The sequence below is a fragment of the Malurus melanocephalus genome, unplaced genomic scaffold, assembly GCF_030028575.1.
Source record: "Malurus melanocephalus ecotype Western Australia unplaced genomic scaffold, MMel_1.1 scaffold_203, whole genome shotgun sequence".
Classification (NCBI taxonomy): Eukaryota; Metazoa; Chordata; class Aves; order Passeriformes; family Maluridae; genus Malurus; species Malurus melanocephalus.
The window spans coordinates 327777-344142 of record NW_026623435.1 but is presented as its reverse complement, the minus strand read 5'-3'; the positions used below and the strand labels follow the sequence as shown (position 1 = coordinate 344142).

Sequence of the window (16366 nt, the reverse complement as noted above, 5' to 3'; positions counted from 1 at the left end):
TCTATGTTTTTATGTTAAAACCTCAGATGAAAAAATTTTGGTTGTCACACAAGATGGTGCAGCTCTTTCTGAGTTACATGACTGCTGCTTTTCACCCTGCTAACCAGGTCCTGTATTTGCATCTAAGAGTCTGACTTCATAATGCTGCTTTATTTTTGGCTGTGTGCAAGCTGTTTCTAGTTGAATTAATAGTAAAACTGCTCCTTAGGCAGATAAATATGTAATTAGTAGAAATAATGGAGCAGTAGTCAGTCAGCTGCAAAACTGATGCTTCATCTAAATGTGTGTAAGGCATTTTATTTAGTTGGCATGTTGCTAACATCTATTAAGTTAAATTATGAGAAGTGTTTTGAGGCCTTTCACACGGAATGTGAAGCCTTTCATTCGTTATTTACATGTGTGAATATATATGCATGGAGATTTCCACCCATGAATTAACTCTAGAGGAAAACAAACCACCAGATAAACACAAAGCCTGGGGTTGTGTTCGGCTTTATTATTTTTTCCCTTTAGAAAGCAAAGAAGCATCCTTATGGAATTTTCTGATTAATTTATTCAAAGAGCTTAATTGATGTATCACAACACAGCGCTATCATTTACATGGCATTAAAAAATGGAATTGCTCAGCTCATCACACCGACATCAGCCACCTGAGAGACTAACATGAAGCCAACCTTTGATGGTCATTTTTAGGAATTTGAAACATGTGCTTTCATTTAAATCTGACCTCAGGGTATTGGGTTTGCTAAATACTGAAAGAGTATGCAGCGGTTTATTAACACCAGTTAAAACCGGTAGCTCTGGGTCGCTGGATGGATAGATAGACAGATAGATAGATAGATAGATAGATAGATAGATAGATAGATAGATAGATAGATAGATAGATAGATGGATGGATGGATGGATGGATGGATGGATGGATGGATGGATGGATGGATGGATGGATGGATAGATAGATAGATAGATAGATAGATAGATAGATAGATAGATAGATAGATAGATAGATAGATAGATAGATAGATAAATAGTTCCAGATCCTGTTGGAAGTCACCATGCATCTCAGAGTTTTAATGCAAATACAAAACTCAAAGCAACCTCTGATCTTCTCTACAGGAGTAGATGTTTTTAACTTACCCTGCGCCCCCCCCCCCCCCCCCCCAATCCTTCAGGGTTTGGATCTGAAGGATCACAGGACACTAAGCGGTGTAGAGCAGGACACAGCTGAGCCACAACCAAGACCTGTGACGTGTCATCTCTCAAATCATGGATGTCTCTGCTCTGCAGCCGAAGTTTCTCTACCAGCAACTGTGCCAGGAGCTGTGGGGAGATAAAGGGTGAGAGGAGAATAGATGGGTGAGAAGAGAGTATCTCCATGTACCAGGGTGTTTAACCAGTAGCATAAGAATGACTGGAAAAAAATTACAGATCTTTGTTTTTTCATCTCCCTACAAGCACCAAGTACCTTGTCACACTGCCTCATAATGATCTTAAAGATGATTTTAATGCTTGAAACTTCCTCTGTCGTCAAAGAACAAGACTTTGAGACAGATATGTGGGAATTCCCTTAGCCAAGCATGGCAATTTCAGTTTGTCTGGAGTGATCTGCAAACCACAGACTCCAAAATGAGCAAGGGATTATGTGAATGTTCCTTGTAAGTATTTATTTTTATTTTCTCTAGCAGAAGCTGACAAATAAAGCATCTCCTGCCCTTCAAAACTTTTGCAGTCTGTGCAGAGATTCTGCAAGCGAGGGCTTTGCTTAGTACACTTAATTAGAATTTGCTTATTATAACAGTGGAAAATACAAGCTGGTTTGACTCTGGGAATTAAATTGGCTGCATTCTATTTTTGGTTACCATCAGTTGCTTCCTAGTATTGGCAAAGATGCTCATGAAATCTGGATATGTCTGGAGCAGGAAAGGTTAGTAGATTTAACAGGGAGGCATTAAAAGTTGATTAAAAGAGCAGTTGTAGAAGGATCTCAGTYAGGTGAATCTCTGTTAGACAGGTTTTTGTGGGAACGAGGGCATGAATTGCTGTTACTGAGCAACCCAGACCACAAGATAGAGCCGGGTGAGATAGAAGAGGATGGGAAAGAAGAGGACGTGACTACAGCAGTGTAACATGTACCTCGCACTGACCATGAAGAAGAAACATAGTAAGAAGCAAGAACAARGAGCAATTGARRAACAATAGGACGATTGAAGAAAGTGCAAAATGCTGAGAACGTTGATTTAAAACTGCAAGGCATACAAAAACACGCTTTTGCAAATATACCAATCATATGCTGAAATGTAATAGACAGACTGCTAAATTAACCAATGAATAATTGCTAATCATATAGAGAGGCTGGCTTATGAAAGTAGATAAAAAGGAGCTTGTATTAGAAATAAACGGATCGTGCTCATCATATTGGTGTCTGCGTGACCTGGTGTCCCCGTCGCCCAGAAAGCAGTAACTTGGACTTCAATGTGTAGCATAATTTCAGCATTGCTCCAGGGTAAGTATTCAATTTTGACTCTTTTTTTCATTCCACACCAAATGAAAGAGATGCTTCTCAATACTCATCTTTGATAAACACACTCTAACAATCCTCCATCCAATTGTACGTGACTATATGGCTAAAAAGGCAATCTGTAATAGAGAAAATAGATGTGGCAATAATTATCCTGTGCCCTGCATATCAAACATTAACTATTGCTGCTGGAAAAAAGGGGATGACATCAAAACAAAGTGGGATTTCTTGCACCAGATCAGAAGGTCAATTCAGTTTGCCTGATACTATCTTAAGATATGGGCTGAGCCTGATAATTTATAAGGAAATTAGGAATGCTTCTTTGTAACATTGCAAAGAATGTAGCATGCTTCTTGGGTCCACTATCAGTTGTTTGCACATGATTTTTCCTAGTCAGACATGGAACTCAGAGGGTCTTGAGGTTTCTAATTATAGTTATTTGAGTGTTTTACATCTACAACCTCAATTTTCCATGCAGTTTTACTACCCCCAAAAGCAGTAGCCATCTGTGCTCTGTCTTCAGTTATACAGGAATTGAAATGCTTTGATAACTTCTGCCTGTGAGTGTTGCGGAAAATTCCATGTGGATGTGCAAGCTTATCATCTGATCTTCCAAGAAGCTGGTGAGATTAGCACTAGCCAGAGCGACCAGGCTGTGTACAAGATCTCATCCCAGGCTGGAAGACTCAGTCCCTCAGCAAAAATCACTGCAGCTGTTTCTGGTTGCTCTTGTTTTGCTCTCACATAGCTGAAGATGATTCAGTTTGAAAATACAAGTGCCTAATAAGTAATCGGTGATATGAATTTATCTCTCCTGCTATTTTTTTCTGATTCTTTTTAGAAGGGTTTCAGTGTCGAAAATCTGAAGCTCCTCTCTGAGGGTGACAAAAGTGTTTTGCCCAGATTCCTGTCAGCTAACTGGAGGTGCCTAACCTATGATGTTGAAAGGCACTCACCCAGCAGTAGCTGTCTGAAAGCTGCCGATCCAAATTGGCAGTCTGTCTTCACTTGCCAGTCCAGGACACAGCAGGTATTTTCAGAGAGCACTTCTGAAATAGGTGGGAAAATATTCTCCTACAGGCGGCTGTTTTGTCTCTGACTCTAAAGGGAGCCTACAGTGCTCACTCAAGCTAAAAGCCTGATGCTGGCTTGGTTACCTGAGGTGTGTTATTCCAGTCAGCCTCATGGTTCCCTTCCTGCTGCTCAAACTAGGGGAGAGCCAGGGGTTTCCAGAGGGTTATTCAGTTCACTTGAGAACCAAATCTCTTTTTGGAAAATGCTGCTTTTTCTTTTACTATTAGAAACGGGCAGGTCAGATAGCATTGGGATGAAGCTAGAGGGAGAGATGACTTTTTGCAGAACCCAGGAGCTGTGTTGGTTCTCTGGAAATCTCTCTCTGGGACCTATCTCTCCCAAAGAGGGAAGAATAATGTGTTACTGTCTATGGGACAAAAATGCCTTACCAAAAGCTCTGGACTTCACTTCATGAAGTGAAAATATAGACTATATTGATTAAAAAATAGTAACATCTGTGGCATCTGAACACAAATACTCAGACTTGCTTTTATTTTAAAAGCTAAATACAATGCAAATTTATAACTTGTCCACACTTGCTCCATAGAGGTGGCCTTGCTCATGTTAGCCCTGGTCACATTAACACAAGCCAGAAATATGGGCCACTGTCTTCTGATGTACAGATGAATGTGGTAATCTCTTTTATCTGTCCTGTGTGGTTGGTCAATTAAGCTGCTATGCTAGGTTTATCACATCAGTTCCTCCTCAGCTGGTCAGGTTTTGGGCAGAAGCACACTCATGAGATGGATACACTGAGAGGTATAATCCTGTAACACAAGGTACCACAGGCTGCTGGCTGGAACAGGAAACTAATGCAAACTGCTTACCATTGACAGGTAGGCAAGCCTTAAAAACTGGGGGAGCTTACTTGTGAATTGTGTGAGAAATAAGACAAGACCATGCTGTCTGATTACCTGCTTCAATCTCTTCCAGGGCACAGCAATTTATCATCCTCCCAAAGCCAAAGCCCTTCTCAGTATGGAGAAAAGAGCTGAAGCTCCATGGCCGAGGATCCTTGGGATGCAAGAGTGCTCAGGTCAGAAAAATCTCATAGTCCTGTCTACAATATGTTCTGATTATATTCAGCTGTTGCTCCATGCATGTCAAATATACTCACAGGACAGTCTCCCAAGGAATATTGTGGGGGCAGATGAGGCTTGGTTTCTTGCAAAACTCTCCTAAAGTTGGGCAAAATACGTGCACTCATCCAGGAGAAAGGTGTGATATCTTAATGGGGAAAGCCTGTCCTGCTCTTGTTATAGAGGGAAGACATGAGGGAGAGGGACTATTGGAAGCTGAAGGCAGCTTCCAGGACACAGCTGAGGCCAGGCTGAGCTGGTTTGGGACACAAGACCTTTTCTCTGCATTCTCCTGCACCATGCACTCAGCAGCAGCTGGAGCAGCCTTTGCTTTGGTTCAGCAGCAATCACCATGCTGGCCTTTCTTTAGTGCCTCACACTAATGAGTGTGCCTTGTGCTATTTCAAGGGTACCAGATCAGTCCCCACAGTTTTTGCTAAACAGAAGATGACTTCCATTACCTGACCAGATTTGCTGATCTCTGGGTAGGCACCTCATCCTTGGCACAGCACTGTGGCCAGGTTGTATCAGGCTGCTGAGCATTTCCAGCCATAAACAGGACTGATCTTGTTTGATTTTGAAAGCCACGACTTGGGAAAAATCCCATTGCTCTTTTCTGATCCATTTTCTGCTGACATTAGCTTTATGTCTGAGTTCTTTCCAAGCACAGTCAGAAGAGCAAGCTGCAAGTTTAAGCTCAGTGTGGCCAGTGAATTCCCTCTCTCATCTTAAAAGCCTTCTGCTTTCCCACAGCTCTGTGGCATCTTGTAGGTCTCAGATGGGGAATTACAAGTTGTAAATTTCTGTCCCCCTTTCACACTTCTAAGAGTGAAAAATAAAATGCTGCCAGCATTTTATTTTTGCAGCAGGGCCATCCCTCTGCCTCTGAATAAACATTTGTGTGAGGGCTCTTATTCTTGCCAAGGTGTTAGGATAACATTATCATGCTGATTCCCCTGTCCTCCTTCAGCACCCCCGTGCTGGAGATTCATTTCCGAGGCTTTGAAATGGCCACGCTTTCACCTCGTCCCATACACATGGAAATCAGATCACCAGAAGGAGCAGCAAGTAAATCCCAAATCCCATGGGGTTGCCAACAGGGCAGGTTAGGAAATTATGACCTTCAGTGTTGGATGAAGATGTTGGATGATTGATGGTTGGATGAAGAGGTCCACACAAAGAAACTGCAATGGAAATGGAGGCAGCCAGACTGCCCAGGGCATGGAGGCATGCTAAAGGGCTTGAGCTTCTCTTTCAGATTCCACTGCCCATTTCATCACTATTTCAGCAAAAGCCAGGGCTTTTAACTGTTTGCTTATGGTTATAAGCACAGGACAGAGCATTTCTTACAATTAACCACTGTCTGTGTAAGGATTCGGATGTAATCTGACCAAAAACTGCTGAGAATCAATAGAGAAAGCACAGTCATCACCCTCATCTCAACACATGCACACTCTGTAGAGGACACCAGGTACTCAGGCTGCTTTTCATCTGGCTTAAACATCAGATGTTAATACTTTTGTGTACCTTGCAGATCCTGGTGAAGATCAGCGTTTCTCTCTAGTGCAGCAGAGGTGTGTTAAAACCCACCAGGATTTACACACATTCTCTTCAGAAGCTCAGCTGTAAAAATAATTCTCATCACACATTACAAAGCTGACTGTGGTGTTAAACACAGCAGACATTTGGTGAAGCATGCTTCTGGACAGGAGCAAGGAGTTGTTAAGCATGCTAAGAAACAGTTCTCTCATTCAAACAGAGGACACCAAAATGGTTTTTGAATAAGAACTCACTGAGTTTTTTTCCCCCTTTCATCTTGTCAGGAAATCTTTGTGAACTTCCCTCCTCTCCATTTGCTTTCCTTCCCCTTTCTCTGCTGTCATTTACCAGCTGGGCCATTTTCTTCAAAGTACCTTCCAAATGTCACAACCACTGAACAACCACAGCAAATAATGGAATGCTCTAGTAACCTTTCCCAGAGCAGTTATATACCAGCGCTGAATAATTTGACCTGCTCTCATTCTTATTCCCATTCTTGGGAACGTATTTCACAGTAGTAGTAGAGGAAAGAGAATGGGTTTAAGATTTTGTCTCCTTTTCTCTTGGTTCTCTTTTGATGTAAGAAAAGCTCCACAAACATGAACTAGAAAAACCATACAGCCCAAACCAGGTACCCCTCAGAAGGAGTGTGCCAGCTAATGCAGCATGAGGAACATTTCCATTTTGAGTGCTGTTGTGCATGCTTCACCATGTACCCCTAATTATATGAAAATTACTTAGACATCCTCAGGGACCTCTAAAAAAGATTAATCCATAACAATAAAGGGCTGGGATATAGCAAAGATGTGCACAGATTTGAACACAGGGTTTCACCCTGGGAGAGACGAACTGTGATACAGGATTTCAGGCAGTAATTCAACTCTTACGTCAGTTTTTATAAAACAAGTGTTTTTCAAAGAGCCATGAGAACTGCTTTTTTGCCTATTCTTTCTAATGCGTCAAAAGGCACTTGCTGGAAAGGCGCATGCTAATTGACATTTAACCATGATAAATATGTTAAGATGGCCTACTTGACTGATCTTGGAATTTCTCTATAATTTCATTCAGTGTTGGTTAAAGTTCTCATCTGCCAGATGAATTATTTCTATCTGTTTCTTTGATCACTTTGAATTTCACACTATTTTGTATTCAAGGTGTGCCTGGAGCAGTGTCCTCAAACCATCTCCTATCCAACATGAGAAAACAAATATTGAAATCAGGATTTAAGCTTTGAAGATGATCTTATTGCAGTCTCAATCAGATCTCTGGATCTACTCTGGATCAGATCACTGCCCCCTTTCTCTTTCACAGGGTCAGGGCAATGCTGAAAGCGTTGTCTTTCTCACAATAGTTTCCCCTCCTTCACTTCAGGCCTTTCACTGAACATAATTTCTCTTTCCCTTAACAAGCAACCAGGGACCTTATCTCCTGTCACTAGAGAGACACCTCAAACCTAATCTGAGTTACTCACTCTCTTTTACAGGTCAGGAGTGAGCAGAGGCTTCCTCTGCAGCTCTCAGAGGTGTGGGTTTAGCCACACACTTAACCCGTTTGCATGTAAGTTCCTCCTGAGCTGCTTTCCATTTGCATCAAACAAAACAGTAGCACTGAGGGAAACCAAAGTCAGGGTCTGAAGCCCTTCATGTTTCAGGTTTGTGAGGAGCACAATCAGGGCACATGTGGTGCTGGGATGACCTGTTCCCAACCAGTCTGGTGGCAGAGCACATTCCTGTTTCAAGCATGACCTTGGGAAAATTGTTTGACCTGTCCGCTGTGTCTTTATTTCCCAGTTTTGAACTCAAGTTGATACGTTGCTGCCTCATTTGCTGGATTGCATGAGTAAATTAATGAACCTTTCAGAGCAACTCAGAGACCACAGTGACATAAATAGAGCTGGCCAGGAAACTCTTCTCAAATGCTTCAACTTTATTGCACATCAAGATAAAACAATCTTTCAAAGGCTGCTTGGTGGACTGGTAATTGAAACAAAAACATACACAAAACAAACATCATTTTGACGTAAGTGTGCTCATATGGGATGTGGATTCACATTCAAATTGCCATTGACTCCAGAGAGGGTCTTGAACCTGGGGCTTTCCTTTCCTGGAAAACTTCAGAATTATGGTACAGAATAAAAGCTGGCTATGTTAACAAAAAAAACCAAACCAAACCAAACCAAACCAAACCAAACCAAACCAAAAAAAAAACAAAAAAAAAACCAAAAAAAAACAAACAAACAAAAAAAAAACCTGGCTCTGAACATAGTAAGAATAGGAGGAATGTGATTCATGAGTGCAAATTTTAACCAGCACTTATAGAGAAGGCAAGGCACAATGGGGAAGAAAAAAAACAGAAAGAGAACACAAAAAGGCCTGCATATCTATCATCAAATGTGTCCTTTCCAAAGCTGTGGAAAAAAGCATCACGGAGAGTGCAACACAGTAGGCTAGGTGTGGACTGAATGCATAAACCTGTCTTCAAAGCGTGGAGTAGTGAGGTGTGAAACAGACAAATTTAGAGAAAGGAGAGCTATGGCAGCAGCAGCATCAAAACGTAGAGACTAGAGACTAACACAGCCTTGTTTAAGAGAAATTAGAGGCAGAGAGAGGGGAGGGAGAAAGTATTAATAGATTATAAGATTATCACACATTTCTAAAGAGGCCTGAAAGAACTGACTTCCTGCTGAGGGTTCCTCTCATAGTGGTGTGAACAAGCATCATACTGTCACCTGCGAAGTCTTTAGGTGCAAGTGGTGACACTTCAGCATTCACAGCCTGCCTTAGAAAATCCAGGGGAAGCAAAAGGAAGATGAAAACCATGCAAGTCAAAAGGGTGTTGCTCCCATTGTTGTCCTTGCTGCTTGGTTAACTGGGAATCCCTTTGAGCAACAGAGGGGTCACATCTGTCCAGATGTGCTGTGCTTGCACCAGAGGGCAGGGCACTGTGGAAGCAGCTCCACACAAACACCTTTCACCGTAATAATGCAATGAAATCTCCCTTCTTGGCAGGACCAAGCTCTCACGAAAGCATGTTTTTAGCAGAGTGTATACCTGCAAGAACAACACCTGCGGAAGATTATTATTGCCCTGTGACATGGCAGCACAGCCCCTTTAACAGAAAAGGCAGGACTGAAAACACTCAGGACAGTCATGAACTTCATGGACTCCTGAGACCGAGTCTGAGCGACCAAAGATAAGATTGGGTGCCCCCAGGCTGTCTCCAGCCAGGACCTTGGTCATGGCTGCTGCACCCCTGGCCATGAGTTCCTGCTGGTTCCAGATTGAGGACAGAACATGCTGTCAGGTGTGTGAAAACGTGAAGCTGAAGGAAGCTGCTTGTGGCTTTGGCAGAAGGGACCGTGAGCTTCACAGTATCATAGCAATGAACAGGTTGGGCACCAAAAACAGAGGATAAAGGAAAATCAGCCTGAGATCTTGACACCAGATAATGAAATGGCTGATCAGTGGGGTCACTGGAGTGTTGTGCTGAACCCAAGAAAGAGGTTAGCCATGTCCATATGTTTTGCTGTGTGTGTTTACACCTTGTAACATAACTTGTAACATAACTTGTAACACCACATAACTGCCCCAAAGAGAGTCTTGCCTTCCAAGGGGAGCTCTGCTATCTCCCGCAGGAAGCAATGGGCTGCCAGTCCAGCCTTGCTGATGTACTGTGTAATGTGAATCTGGAACAAACAGAGATAATCAAAATCCTTTATTTAGGTGATATAACACGAGTAATAAAGCCTGGCTTATTTTCCAGGAAGAGGTGTGTGAGAGGGTTTCTTTTGGGAGTATGGAGAATATGCTCTGAGTGTATGCTTGCCTAGCTTTAATACTTATTTCTAGCGTGGATAACCCCATTCATTTGATGTCCAACCCTATAAAAAGGACACAAGTAAGGATGAGAACTAACTTTATGATCCGCAGCCCTACAATACCTCACAGCCATTTTCAGCAACAAAAAAAAAAGCTGCTCATGTTCTTGATTCTTCTTGGGAGACAAGATGTTGTCTATAGCCACCACCAAAAAAAAAAAAAAAATCAAGTGAACTTCAAATGCTTTGCTTTTCACTCTTATTCACCCCTCCCCAGCAGTCCATTTCTCTTTTGAAACAGCAATATAATGTGTCTGGCAGACACTTATTGAAGAGCTGTTTGAGCTTGCCTTCCCTGCATTTCAAGAAAAAGTATTTTCCCTCTTCTAATGAAAATTCACTTTTTTGGTCTTCCTTTATTCATTTATTTTTGAGGCCTTCCACCTCTGTTAAGTGTGGGAAAGGCTTCCCTTTGCCAGGGTACAGCATGCATTGTAAAAGTAATTAAATTTTACACCATAACAATGACATGATCAAGGGAACTTTGAGCTGGCTTTGTGATCAAGAGCATTTCACAAGTATGTGAAAAGCTTCCAAAGAGCCCTGGTGAAAGAAAGGAAGATTATAACAATAGGAGAGGTATTTTGATAGCGGTAAATTAAGAGTCATAGGAGTGACTCTAATCAGGTTAAGCTTCAAAGAAAGAAAAGCACCTTTATATCTCTTGGGTACAGGCCTGAGTGCATTAAGAACTGTTGAAATTGTATTGGGACCTACACAAATCCCTGTGGTGCTCAGCTCTTGCTCCTCCTTGGGCTGAAGAATTCAACCCTGAAAGGAGAAAGCTTTTTCTAGGCAAAATAAGTAAAACTGCATAATTGGACTAAGTACCTTGGAAAAAGAATATTGAGTTGGTTTGGGGATTTTTGGTCAATATCTAGAACTCTTTAGGAGTTGTTATCTTCCATTTTGTTCCCTGTGGAAACCTTCTGGCAGTGTCAGCATGGGGAGAGCCTGGTGCATAAAAGTAGTGATGAACCATTCACACATGTTACAAGTTTTCAAGATCTGTGGAGCCTGAGCCCGATGCTGCCCTGAGCTACACCCCAGTGAAGTGCATCATGTGTCACATGCAAGTGACAGATATTTATATACGCTGTATAAATATGTGTATTCACATGCACATAAGGTACAATGGTTCTGGGCACATCATTAGAAGTCTGGGCTGGTAAAGGATGTGTACAGAGGTGTACACTTTAATGGAGAATCCAGCTATCTAAATAAATAACACCTACAGACAATCAATTTGTTAGGGTTAGTTTTGTTGTTTCTCACATATGGCTTATTCAACAACTTTTATATATCTTTTACTGTGAAAAATGCTCAGATTTTACCCAGGAAAAATATTATAACTTGTCTTTGTTGAGGGGAAAAAAAAAAGAAATGAAAAGTTGGGGCTGCCTCAATTTTCCAATCGACAGGGACACCTACAGGAAGACAAAATTAACACACTGGCATATTGGGTATTTTCGGCTTTATTTGTTCACAGCTTGAGCCTATTACCTAATAGAGACACAAGAAAATGGCCCATCTGTTTGCAGTGGGCAAATGTGTGAGTAGTACTCTCTGGGGCTTCCTGGGAGAAGGGCTGCTTTTCAAGGATGTATTTACTTTACTCTCTGTTTTCTCAACGGTGTATATAACTCAATACTAAAAGGCTAATTTGTTTAAGAAAACCAGACCTGACTTCTCCAGTTAATTGCTTACAGAAAAAGCCATAGGTACTGCATGGATTCTGTGTGCTTTGCTGAGTGCACTACAGTGGCCTCCACTATGTGGCCATCGAGGATTCCTAAAAGCCAGCTCGATGGCAGCAAAGCACTCATTGTTCCTGTCCTGCATGCTCTGGTGAGGCTGCAGCTCTTGGAAAAGATCGGGGATGTGTAAGGAGTGGGAGAGAGACAAAAGTCTGTCTATCAAGGAATGGAGATGAGGCAGTTGGAAGGGAAAGTCTGCTCAGGGGCACATGGGATTTGGGATATGATTAATACTTTGGCAGAATGTTAACAAGAACAGGATCTGGCAACTGAGAGGAAATGCCTATGTGTTCTCTTGCAACCAGCCTCAAGCCAGAAGAGGAGCCTGTGCTCAGGCCAAAGTGAATCCAAGCATCTGCATGTACATGAGCAGAAACAATCTATAAAACACGGAATTCAGAGACCCTCATCCTGCTGGACCTGTTCCTCCAGCAGGAGATGGATCTGCTTTGTAGCTCCTTTTATCAAAGGGAAACAGAAGAGATTTTTGACAAACAGCAACATTCTCTCCAAACCATGTCAGCAGTCACTGCATCCTCTCCCCAGCATCTTCACCACTCAAGATTTTAAAACAATTTTTGAAACTCCTCCAGTTAAAACCACTGATGCCAGAGGCAGCCTTTATTTCTCTCTAGTCTGCAGGGCAGAACTGCTTGAAGGTATTAGCTATGCTAAGCCTCTTAAATAACTATTAAACACATAAAACTCTTAAATGCACGCAAATCCTGTGTAGCAAATGGCAAACAATAAGGAAAAGCTGATCAACCATTATACGGCAATTTAATCTATGCAATTTGCATAATTTTGCCCAACAGAAGAAGGCTATGGTAAAATTGCTCTCCAAAGAAAGGCAGAAATGCTGTACCAAACAGGTAAACAATCAGGAATGAGGATTTTGCAAGAACTTGGCAAATTCTTGGCATATGGACAAAGGGAATGTGATATAATTGCAGGGGATGTGATGCAGATGAACTGGAGGAGACAAAAGACAAGTTGAGAGCATGTAAAAAAATCATTTTGCAATCAAATTAGGGACTTTAGAACAAAGGTTGAATATGTACTTTTAACTCTGTCCTTCTGTATCATTGCAGTAAACTTAGTTGTGGGCATCCTGTACCTGCATTCCAGCACTCATAACTCCTACATACAAACTGCAGCTTCCTGCAGTGTTTGTGCATGTGCAGCACCTCTGCGTTTGGACAGATCAAAGACTGGTCACTGTGCAGCAGTCTGCTTTGCAGATGGCCACAAGGTAAATGTGCCACCAGCACTAGAACTCGGGGACACCCAACAATGTAGCCTGTGCCTCCTGTGGGGTTCCTGCAGAACCTGTTTTCTCTGGTTTTCAGTCTGTAAGGTGGGTTTATATTTCCAGTAATGCCTAGCGCACTGTGGACTACATAACACTGATATAAACTCACATATTTAGTGTGCAGGTATTTCAGTGACAGGAGCTGTGCAACTTGTAAGTAAATAAGTGGAGGCTGCATGTCATTGCAGAGCCACCTGCTTAGGGTCAGCCTCTGCACCCCATGAATTTACACCAGGAGCTCACTAACAACTTAGTGCTGGGCTGCAAAGCAAGGTGGGTTGGTGGTTGTTTTTTTTCAGGAATATCAACTATTATGTTCCCAGCAATCTGGTGGTCATCAATGCCTTGCTGATAAACTGGAAATCTTCACTTTCTTCTATCCTCACCTCTCAAATGACCCATGAAAGAGCCTTGGAGATCAAAGAAATCCTCTTCCATCTTTATCCTTCAGACAGAAAAACTGATGGGATTTAGCACCCATGTGGGAATATGAGCATTCATAGCTGGGGAGTGGTAAGGGTGGAAAATGACTGGGGGAGGTGGTGATGGAAGAGCCCAGAAAATGAATTATCTGGGGAGGAGGTGATTACTGAATTGGGGGTTTTCATTGTAAGTGTGAGAGGACAGAAGAGAAATTACTTCCTCTGCCCCAAATAAAGATCAAGGAGTATTTGCATTCAAAGGAGTTGGGTTGTGCACATACCTCTTTGGCCCCCTTCTTTTAACTGGAAATCCTCACTAATTAATTGCTCTGCAAATTCTGCTTCTGCACATCATATAACTGAAGGGCTTGTTTGTTTCTCTGATACTGACTGCATGTGTTCCTTAACCTTGCATTTTTCTCTTTAAAGCCAAATGAAAAGTATGAAGGAGTTGGTGAAAAAAATAGGGGATTCTCTGAAATTTTTAAAGGATCCTGGAATTCCAATATGTTCAAGTATAAGTGTGTGTGCTACAGACTACCAAACAAAATGTCCAGTAACAGTTACCCATTGTTATTCCTATTTTTTCTTTCCAGCACTTTTAGGTTTTATCTCAAATTAACTTAGTAAACTCAGCAACGCGTGGGCTTTTCACAGCACCTTAGGCAGACTGAAGTGGAATTGATGAATAATCAGTGATGCAACAGCTGTTATCCAGAGATAACAGAGGTCTTCAGGCTGCAGATGTGCATGGGGTCAAGGGAGACAATGTTGTACATGAAAAAGACATACAATGGAGTTCTGTGTATTTTCTTCAGATTTCAAGAACAAAGAAGCAACGATCTTTTGTCTGCTGCTGCCATTCCCTGCTTCACCATTAAGGTCGTTTTCTTTTCTTTTTTTTTTTTTTTTCCTTAATGGGAGGTATTTTGAAATAGACCTCTGTCAATCATGCCCTGAAAAAAATGAGCCCATCCATGAGCAGAAGCCTTTTAAAAAGTTGAAAAATGCTGAACGTCAAAATGTGTAGCAATAAGTTAACATAACACTTTGGATACATGTAATTTGGATATTTATTTCAAAGACACGTTCTTTTTTAATCACTCAGTATGCCAAGTTTCAAAGGAAAATGAAAAATCGAAGAAAACAAGACTTGCGCTCAGTAAAGATCTTTCCAGCCTCCAACAGTGGTCAAGAGAACTGTGTAAGGACAGGGCTAGCAAAGAGAAACCATTCCTTCAGTGTATCTTCCTGGCATTCTGTGATTAAAGAATTTCTGAGTTCATGTTGTATCCAGATCTTTGTGTTGAATTGCATTTATAAACCATTCTTGTCTAGCTTTGTTTCTTTGTGTTTATAATTGATACTATACAGGAAAAGATGCTGCCTCTCTTCTGATCTTGCCGTTCATTGTTTCAGGTGAAGCCCATTAATATTTGTATTGTGAGAAGTGGTGAAAATCTTTTCCCTTGCTGCCTCTCTATATCTGTCACAATGTTATATACATCACTGCTGTTGCTCAGTTAGAGTCTGTCTGCTTAGTCGCACTCAAAAATCACCTCTGCTTTTAAGCACATTTGTGCAATATTTCACCGGGCTTCCAGCGCAGCTGGGGAAGGAAGCGCAAGACAAACCTTGAGCTGTGCCATCGTCCTCCGGAACGTGCCAAGCTTGCCTGACGAGCAGTCCCGGGCAATCCGGACGGGAGCAGGCAGCTCCTCCCAGCCTCTCCCCACAAGTGCCAAACCTCTGAAGCCCTGCCGTGCCAGGTAAAAACACGCGAGGATAAATTTGTGTAATGCTGTGCCACGGGAACAGCTCACCAGCAAAGCCAGCGCACATCGCCTGAGGCTGGGCATAAACTTCTGTATTCCTCTTGTCAGGCACGGGTGCAGCTGCGAGGAGAGGAGCCCAGGAGCCGAGTTCTGTGCCAGGTGTGTGCCAGGAGCCCCGGAGCAGAGCTGTGTGCCAGCTGGGATCCAGGAGCCAGGCGTGCCGCTGCCTGCGTCCCGGCCCAAACCTCTCCCTGGAGCTGCCCGCAGGCTGCCCCACGCGCTTGGCTGCCAGTCCCTGTGCCACATCCCAGTGCCCTGCCATGAAGCAATTATTTATTCTCACCGGAGAGCCTTAATGAAGTAATTACAGTCTAACTGTTGGTTTTTTTTAAAGGAAGGTGAGTGCTCTTAGACCATCTCCCCACGTAGGCAGGGGTGCATTCTTCCTCTGTGAAGCATCCGGAATATTGAAGAGACAGAGCTGTGCTGGGCTTAGCTGAGAAATGCGAGTGAGAGCACACAGAAGTTATGCTCCCAGCTCAACTTGTTATTTTTTATGGTTCCCGTCCCCAACAGAGGACAATGGCTTCTGTTGCTCTTACAGTCCATGGGAAGCTGTGTTTGACAGTACACTCTCAACACTTCAGGTTTGTTTTTTTTTCTGTTTGGGTTTTATTTTACTGTTGTTAGGATTTTAGCTCTTTTTTGTTGTTGTTTTGGGTTTTTTAATTGCTTTCTCCCCTCCTCCACACTTTATTCTTTTGGGATAGGACTGCCATTCACCAGCTGTTCACAATTCCTTCACCCCTTCTGTTTTTCAGTACCATACTGCCACGACATAGACTCAAAGGACATTTTATTCCTTGCTGGAGGCTTCCCACACCCACTGAATACATTTAATAAAAATACTTCTCTCTCTCTTTCCTGCCTTAGAGAAAAGTTGATATATCTGTACTCCTCACAAAATTCAGATTGACCTATCATCCTCAAACTGCCCAAGTTTGATTTCTTGAAGG

At 42.3% G+C, this 16366-nt stretch overlaps 1 long non-coding RNA gene across 1 annotated transcript; it reads left to right on the top strand.

Moving 5' to 3' along the window:
* The first annotated feature begins 1636 nt into the window (after nucleotides 1-1636).
* Nucleotides 1637-15221, top strand: LOC130577934 (uncharacterized). Its single transcript, XR_008965833.1, has 4 exons — nucleotides 1637-2500; nucleotides 4523-4625; nucleotides 12933-13093; nucleotides 14172-15221. It is a non-coding gene; the product is annotated as an uncharacterized LOC130577934 (long non-coding RNA).
* The last annotated feature ends 1145 nt before the right edge of the window (nucleotides 15222-16366 follow it).